The sequence below is a fragment of the Lissotriton vulgaris genome, chromosome 4_1 (assembly GCF_964263255.1).
Source record: "Lissotriton vulgaris chromosome 4_1, aLisVul1.2, whole genome shotgun sequence".
Taxonomy (NCBI): Eukaryota; Metazoa; Chordata; class Amphibia; order Caudata; family Salamandridae; genus Lissotriton; species Lissotriton vulgaris.
The window spans coordinates 1,549,227,254-1,549,235,205 of NC_141691.1; positions in this window are offsets into that span (position 1 = coordinate 1,549,227,254).

The window sequence follows — 7,952 nt, forward strand, 5'->3', positions numbered from 1 at the left end:
GAGCCTGTTTATATTACTGATTACCCACTACTGGTAGCCCTGCTGTCTTTTACATCGCTTTTTTAACGCTGTGTGTATCTTGACTGGGACTCAGTCCTAGCTGGCAGGGGTTTGCTGCTCACTCCGTTCTGCTGCCTACACCATATCTAACTGCGCAAATGGGCAAGCCTGATGAGCAGGTGCAACCCAAGTAGTCATTTGTATCAAAGCGCCTAAAAAACCAGTCTGCAAGTCATGTCCGACACTGAGACTGATGGGGAGGCCGCTGGATCTAGCAAACTTGAGCGGATGCTACTGGCGATGCAGCAAAATTTGCAGACCATTGATGAAAGAATTGATACGCTCAATTTACGGATGAACATTATGGCGTCCAAACTTGACAAACATGCGGCACGCCTCACTGAAGCTGAGCACGCATCTCCAACTTGGAAGACAGGGTGGAGGTGTCGCTAAATCATGCATGCAGATGGCAAACTCCTTGCGGTGATAAATGCCAAAAATGAGGACTTGGAAGCTAGGTCTCGCCGCAACAATCTGCACGTTATAGGGGTTCCTGAGTCCACGAATATCGAGAAAATGGAGCTGTATGTGGAGGACATGCTAAAGACATTATTTGGTGTGTCCTGTCCTGGGGGCCTCTCCCTGCCCGATTATAGCTAGACTCCTCAATTATAGGGATCGGGATGTGGCGCTCCGGAAGGCCAGGGAAATGGGCACTGTCAAATATCAAGGCGTAAAAATACAAGCAGGAGTATTAGAATCACTAACGGGTGCAATGGCACGTATAGAAAGAGACCTGACAGCTCTGGAGCGCCAATTTGCAGAGACTGCTGATGTTAAGATACTAGAGTCTATTAGGTCCAAAGTAACTGAATACAATGATTTGGCGGATTCTGAGGTTAAACACTTATCACGCCATAGGACAGCAAGATATTATGGTGAAGGTGGTAGACCTGGTAGGGCACTAGCTGAGAAACTCATAGGAACTAGGACGCACAATAAAGTAATACAATCTATTGTGGATGGTGATGTCAGGCATTGTGATACTGCAGGTACCCTTACGACCTTTGTGCAATACTATACAGATATGTATAGCTCTAGCCAGACAGTGGATAAAGATGAAATCGCTCAGTATTTAGAGGATATTGCCTTAGTGTGGCTTTCCAAGGGCCAACAGGATTTCTTTAATGCCCATAACAGAAGGTGGAATTTTTGATGCTATTAATGCTTTGCCTAATGGAAAAGCCACAGGCACGGACGTATTCCCTTCGAAGTTTTATACAGAGTATGCAGACGCTTTGGTGCCACACTTGCAGGCTATGTTCGCGGACGCCTATGAGCGGCAGACATTGCCAGGTACGTTGCGAGAGGCTCTGCTAGTAACCTTGTTGAAACCTGGTAAGGCCTCGGACAAGTGTGAATCATACCGTCCATTGTCCTTAATGAATACAGATGTTAAAAGTTTTGCGAAGGTCCTGGCCACGTGGCTACAGCTATTGTTGCCTGTGATGGTCCTGCCAGTTCAGTCGGGCTTTGTCCCGACGCGGTCCACAGCTCATAATTTACGTATGCTTTTTGCGGTCCTTCACCTTCTGAAGCCCACAATGCCAGCCGCGGCTGTCCTTCTGGACGCAGTGAAGGATTTTGATTCTATCTCCTGGCTCTACATGATAGCAGTGCTTCTTCGTATGGGGTTCCATATATCTACACTAATTGGATTAAACTGCTGTATGCAAACCCAGTAGCTCGGGTGAGGGTGGATGGCAGAACCTCTGATACATTCCCCATACAGCGCGGGACAAGACAGGGGTGCCTGTTATCACCTATCTTATTTGTTATAGTTTTGGAACCCCTAGCTTTCTTATTACGCCAACGCCATGCACAAACAGCACTACAGTTTCACCAGTGGCCCTTAGCAGTGTCTATGTACGCTGATGATATGGTGTTATATGTAAGGGAACCTGAGAAGCCTTTAAATACACTCATTAGAGAATACATTCGTTTTGAATATCACTCGGATTGGGAATAAATTGGGATAAGTCAATGATACTGTCGTTGACGGAATCCACACATCGCTTTGACCTTGAGTTTCCTCTTGTGTGGAGTGAAGATCCTGTTAAATACTTAGGTGTATGGGTACGCAAAGATCCACAGCATGTCATCAATGAAAACTATGGAACTGTGATCTCCCAGCTGGAAGATCAGATTGCTTGTTGGCTCCGTCTACCACTGACCTTTGCGGACCGGGTTGCATTGCTAAAAATGGTAGTCTTACCTAAATTTCTATATCCCTTCACTACTATACCGATAATACTTAAGCCCCAGTTGTTTGCCACGCTGCGTGGTCTATTAATCACATTGGTTTGGGGAGGGAGAAAGCCGCGTGTTAAGTGGGATGTCCTCACACGCCCCTATGAAGCAGGTGGCTTTAAGATGCCCGACATGACCCTATATTATTTGTGCGCTCAGGCCCATTACGCTTTTTATTGGTACAATGCACCCCCCTTCACACCACATGTACCTGTAGAGGATGGAGCTACTCATCTGGTCCCGTTGCGGGCGATCCTTGCCAACAGCACTACCGTATATGAGAAAGGAGAAAGGTTTACCGACAAACTCAAGAGCTCCAAGAAGAACTGCAGAGCCCTTGAGAAAGCCTGGCGCAAAGACCCAACACCGGACAACATGACTGCCCTCAAGCTCGCCACCCGAAAACACCACCAACTGATCCACGCCACCAAGAAAACTGCATTCAAGGAACGCTTGGACAACAACGCACACAACAGCAAGGAACTCTTCAACATCATTAAAGAGCTCTCCAACCCCAACGCCGGAAACAACTACATCACCCCTTCGCAAGACCTCTGCAACTCCCTTGCCTCCTCCACAACAAGATCGCGGACATACACAACAGCTTCAGCACTCAACCGACGCACGCCACGACCGAACCAGCACCCCCCACCACCACCCTCCGCGCCTGGACCGCGATCAGCACCGAAGACACCGTCCGCACGACGAACTCCATCCACGCCGGATCTCCGTCCGACCCCTGCCCCCACCACGTCTTCAACAAGGCCGACACTGTCATCGCACCCTACCTGCGGGACATCATCAACACCTCCTTCAACACCACTACCTTCCCGGAGAGCTGGAAGCACGCCGAACTCAGCGCTCTACTTAAGAAACTATCAGCCGACTCCACCGACCTCAAGAACTACCGCCCCATCTCGCTGCTCCCGTTTCCTGCAAAAGTCACCGAGAAGACCGTCACAAGCAGCTAGCCGCCTTCCTCGAGACGAACGGATCCCTCGACCTCTCGCAGTCTGGCTTCCGGGCCAACCACAGCACCGAGACCGCCCAGATCGCAGCCACCGATGACATCCGAACCCTGCTCGACAACGGAGAAACTGCGGCCCTCATCCTCCTTGACCTCTCCGCGGCCTTCGACACTGTCTGCCACCGTACCCTAGTACAGCGCCTCAGCAACGTCGGAATCCAGGAGAAGGCACTGGAGTGGATCATCTCCTTCCTCGCCGGAAGGACACAGAGAGTCCGCCTCCCCCCCTTCAGATCAGAAGCCACCGAAGTCATCTGCGGCGTTCCTCAAGGCTCCTCGCTCAGCCCTACCCTCTTCAACGTCTACATGAGCCCCTTCGCAGCCATTGCACGCCAGCACAACCTCAACATCATCTCCTACGCCGACGACACCCAGCTGATCCTCTCCCTCACCAACGACCCCGCCACCGCCAGAGCCAACCTACACGAAGGGATGAAGGAGGTAGCCGAATGGATGAAGAACAGCCGCCTGAAACTGAACTCGGACAAGACGGAAGTCCTCATTCTGGGATCTTCACCCTCCGCCTGGGATGACTCCTGGTGGCCCCCCGCCCTAGGCAGCGCACCCAAACCGACAGACCACGCACGCAACCTGGGCGTCATCCTGAACTCCTCCCTCTCCATGACCAGACAAGTCAACGCCATCTCCTCGACGTGCTTCAACATCCTGCGCATGCTACGAAAGATCTTCCGGTGGATCCCCACCGAGACCACGAAGACGGTCACCCAGGCCCTCGTCACCAGCCGCCTGGACTACGGCAACTCCCTCTACGCCGGAACCACCGCCAAACTCCAGAAGAGGCTCCAGCGGATCCAGAACGCCTCAGCACGACTCATCCTGGACATCCCCCGTCGCAACCACATCTCCGGACACCTGAGAGACCTGCACTGGCTCCCGGTCAACAAGAAAATCACCTTCCGTCTCCTCACCCACGCACACAAAGCCCTACACAACCAAGGCCCAGGATACCTCAACAGCCGCCTCAACTTCTACGCTCCCAAACGCCAGCTTCGATCGACCTGCCATGCCCTCGCCGCCGTCCCCCGCATCCGAAGAGCCACCACAGGGGGAAGGCCCTTCTCCTACCTCGCCGCCAAGACTTGGAACTACCTCCCGACCCACCTCCGCCTGACTCAGAACCACCTCGCCTTCAGGAAGCAGCTCAAGACCTGGCTGTTCGAGCAGTAGCGGACCCCCCTCCCCTAGCGCCTTGAGACCCTCCGGGTGAGTAGTGCGCTTTATAAATGCCTTGATTGATTGATTGATTGATACGGTGCATTGTACGGTGCATGCTTGGCAAGACCTTGGGAGGCGTGCTGGGAAGCTACCATTGTATGCCCCTTCCATGCCGCTCTTGCACCATGAAGATTTATCTGTGTCCAGTGAACCGGGCTCGCTCACGATCCTCCACAGGGCTGGGATACACAACATGGGGGATATGTACACAGCTGGTAAATTTATTGATTTTCAGTCGTTTGTTAGTGGTGACACTAGGCCGATCATGGTGACGTTCATTTACAGTCACTTACGAGCTGCGATCCGTGTACTATATCCTGGGTTTCCTGATGAACCTCCAGCTCTTGCGGCGCTGCAACTCCTGTACACGTCGCCCCACAGAACTAAACTGGTCACTCGATTATATAATACCTCTCAAGCTGAGGAGGCGACAATAGCGTCTGGGCCTTTGAGTAGATGGAATGAGGTTCTGTTGCAGCCCCTTACTGAAGAGGAATGGGAGACGTGTTGTAGGCTGACGGGTCAATATGCTGCCAATGGGAATTTACGATTGATTCATTACAAATATCTTAATCAAATGTATTATACACCATCACAACTGTAGAAATATGGACTGCTGTCCTCATCCTGCTGTAAAAGATGTGGGAAGGAAAATTATGATTTCTGTCACTTGGCCTAGTGTTGTCCGAAAGTGTCGTCCTTTTGGGAAAAGTTTACGGAAGCATTGGGGGCAATGATTGAGCAACCTGTACCATGTACTATGGTTGTCTGCCTTCCGGTTAATGTGTTGCAATTTAAATCTACTAATCGGAAACTAGCTGCTATGGGGTTCCTGTTGGCACGTCGTAGGGTCTCCATACACTGGGACGGTAAACCTGCCCCCCAAATGGCGCAATGGTTGAAAGATATGGCGTACAGCCGTGATCAATTGCAGTGTTATGGGGAGGAGCAACCGCCAGCCTCTAGGCCGAGAGACATATGGGCCCCATTCACAGAATATCTCCTTGCTCAATCCTCGGATGACTAATGATCCTTATCTGTTCTGTTCTGTCATAGTTGTTTGATGTCCCTCCTCGCTCTTTGTGCTAAAGATATATGTGCTGTAATTTCTCTGATGTGCAATGATTCTGTATATTCTGTCCTGTGTACTAATGAATGAATTCTGTGTGGTGATGTTACTTAAATGGAAACATTTCAATAAAAAAAAAAAAAAAAAAAATATTATGTCATTTGTACTTTTCACTCTCTCTTTGTTTTCTTTCTTCTGCTTTTCGTCTGTGCTTTTTCTTCTCTCTTACTAGTCTCCCTCTTACTTATATGTTATGTTATGTTATGTTATTTATATTTTTATAGCGCGCAGCTGCCCCAGCAAAGGGGCGTCCTGGCGCTTTGACAGACGCTGTAACATAACACACAATAAAAGAAAAGAAATTAACTAGACACTGGAAACAGGAAAGTTTTAATCGCCTGCCTGAAGGCGAGCAAATCCTCAAGAGCTCGGATGTGTACCGGGAGCGAATTCCATAAGCCTGCCGCTAGCACCCTAAAGGAGCGGCCACCCATTCTGCTCAGCTTAAAGCGTGGACAGACAGCCAAATGAAGCCCCTCCGATCTCAAGGATCTCGAAGGCACATAGGGCGTGAGTAGATTGGCGAGTGCCGGCGGCGAAGAAGATTTCAAAATTTTGAAGGCCAGACACAGCGCCTTGAACTTAATTCGCTGTCTGACCGGGAGCCAATGCAAGGCCGTGATGGTACCAGACACTGAGCAATGTCTGGGGAGGCCCACAATGGCTCGTGCCGCGGCATTTTGTACTCTTTGGAGCCTAGAGGCCTCCGCTTGATTCACCCCTAACAACAGTGAACTGCCGTAGTCCAGCCGAGATAGTATTGAGGCCTGGACTACAAGCTGTCTGGTAGGGGGATCAAAGTACTTTAAGGCCGGCCTAATACCACGCAAAATTCCATAGCACGTGGCAGCCACCTTCTTGGTGTGGTCCCTGAAGGTGAGCGCAGAGTCCACCCAGACTCCTAGATTTCTCACTCCAGCAGCTGGAATAGGAGTGACACCAAGCTCTGATGGCCACCACTGGTTACCCCATAGCTCAGCGTGCTTCCCTAGAACCAACACCTCCGTTTTGGTGGCATTCAACTGGAGGCAGTTGGTGCGAAGCCAGCTAGCTACTGCCAAGAGACCCGCACGGAATCTGGGGGCCGCCACCTCAGGGTCTCCACTAAGTGTCACCGCTAGCTGTGTGTCGTCCGCATATGAGGCCATCGTAAGACCCCACTGTTTGACGACACCAGCCAACGGTTTCACATAGAGGTTGAACATTGTAGGGCTCAACGAAGATCCCTGTGGTACCCCAGCTCCAGGGGATAAGTGGCGGATTGGCCAGGTGGTATAGCCACTTTAAAGGAACGGTCTGCCAGAAAAGACCGAAACCACTCGAGAGCGACATCCGTCACTCCCGCCTCCTGTAAGCGTTGGATAAGTATTTGGTGGGACACAGTATCGAAGGCAGCGCTTAGATCTAATAGTATAAGCGCTGCAGTATGACCTGAGTCAAGTACCTGGCGAAGATGTTCCATGATGTAGAGTAATGCCGTCTCGGTACTGTGTCCTGACCGGAAGCCGTTCTGACTGGGATCCAAAATCTGGTTACGAACCAGATGCTCAGACAGAACAGAGTTGACATGGGCTTCTGTTACTTTAGCGATCCAAGGCAACAGGGAGATAGGTCGGTAGTTTTCTGGCAATCGGGGGTCAGAGTTGGCTTTTTTTAATATAGGAGTGACCACTGCCTGTTTCCAAGCCGCGGGTACCGTTCCACAAGACAGTGACATATTGATGAGATCCAATATGGGGTCACGGCACAGCGGGGAAAGTGTGTTAATGAAGGCTGGCTTTAACGGGTCCGCAGGAGAGCCTGACTTGACCCTAAGGCTGAACCTGTCAAAGGCCTCAATCGACAGTTCAGGTAAGATAGCCAGGGGCTCATGATCTGACGTATCAGAGACAGTAGCTTCTCGATCCTGGTGGAGTGTGTCGAACCCATGATATATTTTTTCCACTTTCTCCACAAAAACGGAGGCCAATTTATCACAGTGAGAATCTGTGCAAATCACCTCTGATGAGGATCTGTTTTTCATAAGGTCCTTCAGTACCTTGAAAATCAGTTTTGAAGGGTTGGGGCTGGTAGCAAAGTCATGAGCGTAAAATGCAGCTCTAGCTCTGCAGATAGCTCTATGGTAACAATACCTTTTAAATTTCTGTTACAGTTTTAAGAACTGTATGTTAAATGGAGTTCTGTTTGAAATGTCAATGTTTTGTCCAAATTGTTGTTTTTAAATGTAATGTTTTAGTATTTTTTATATTT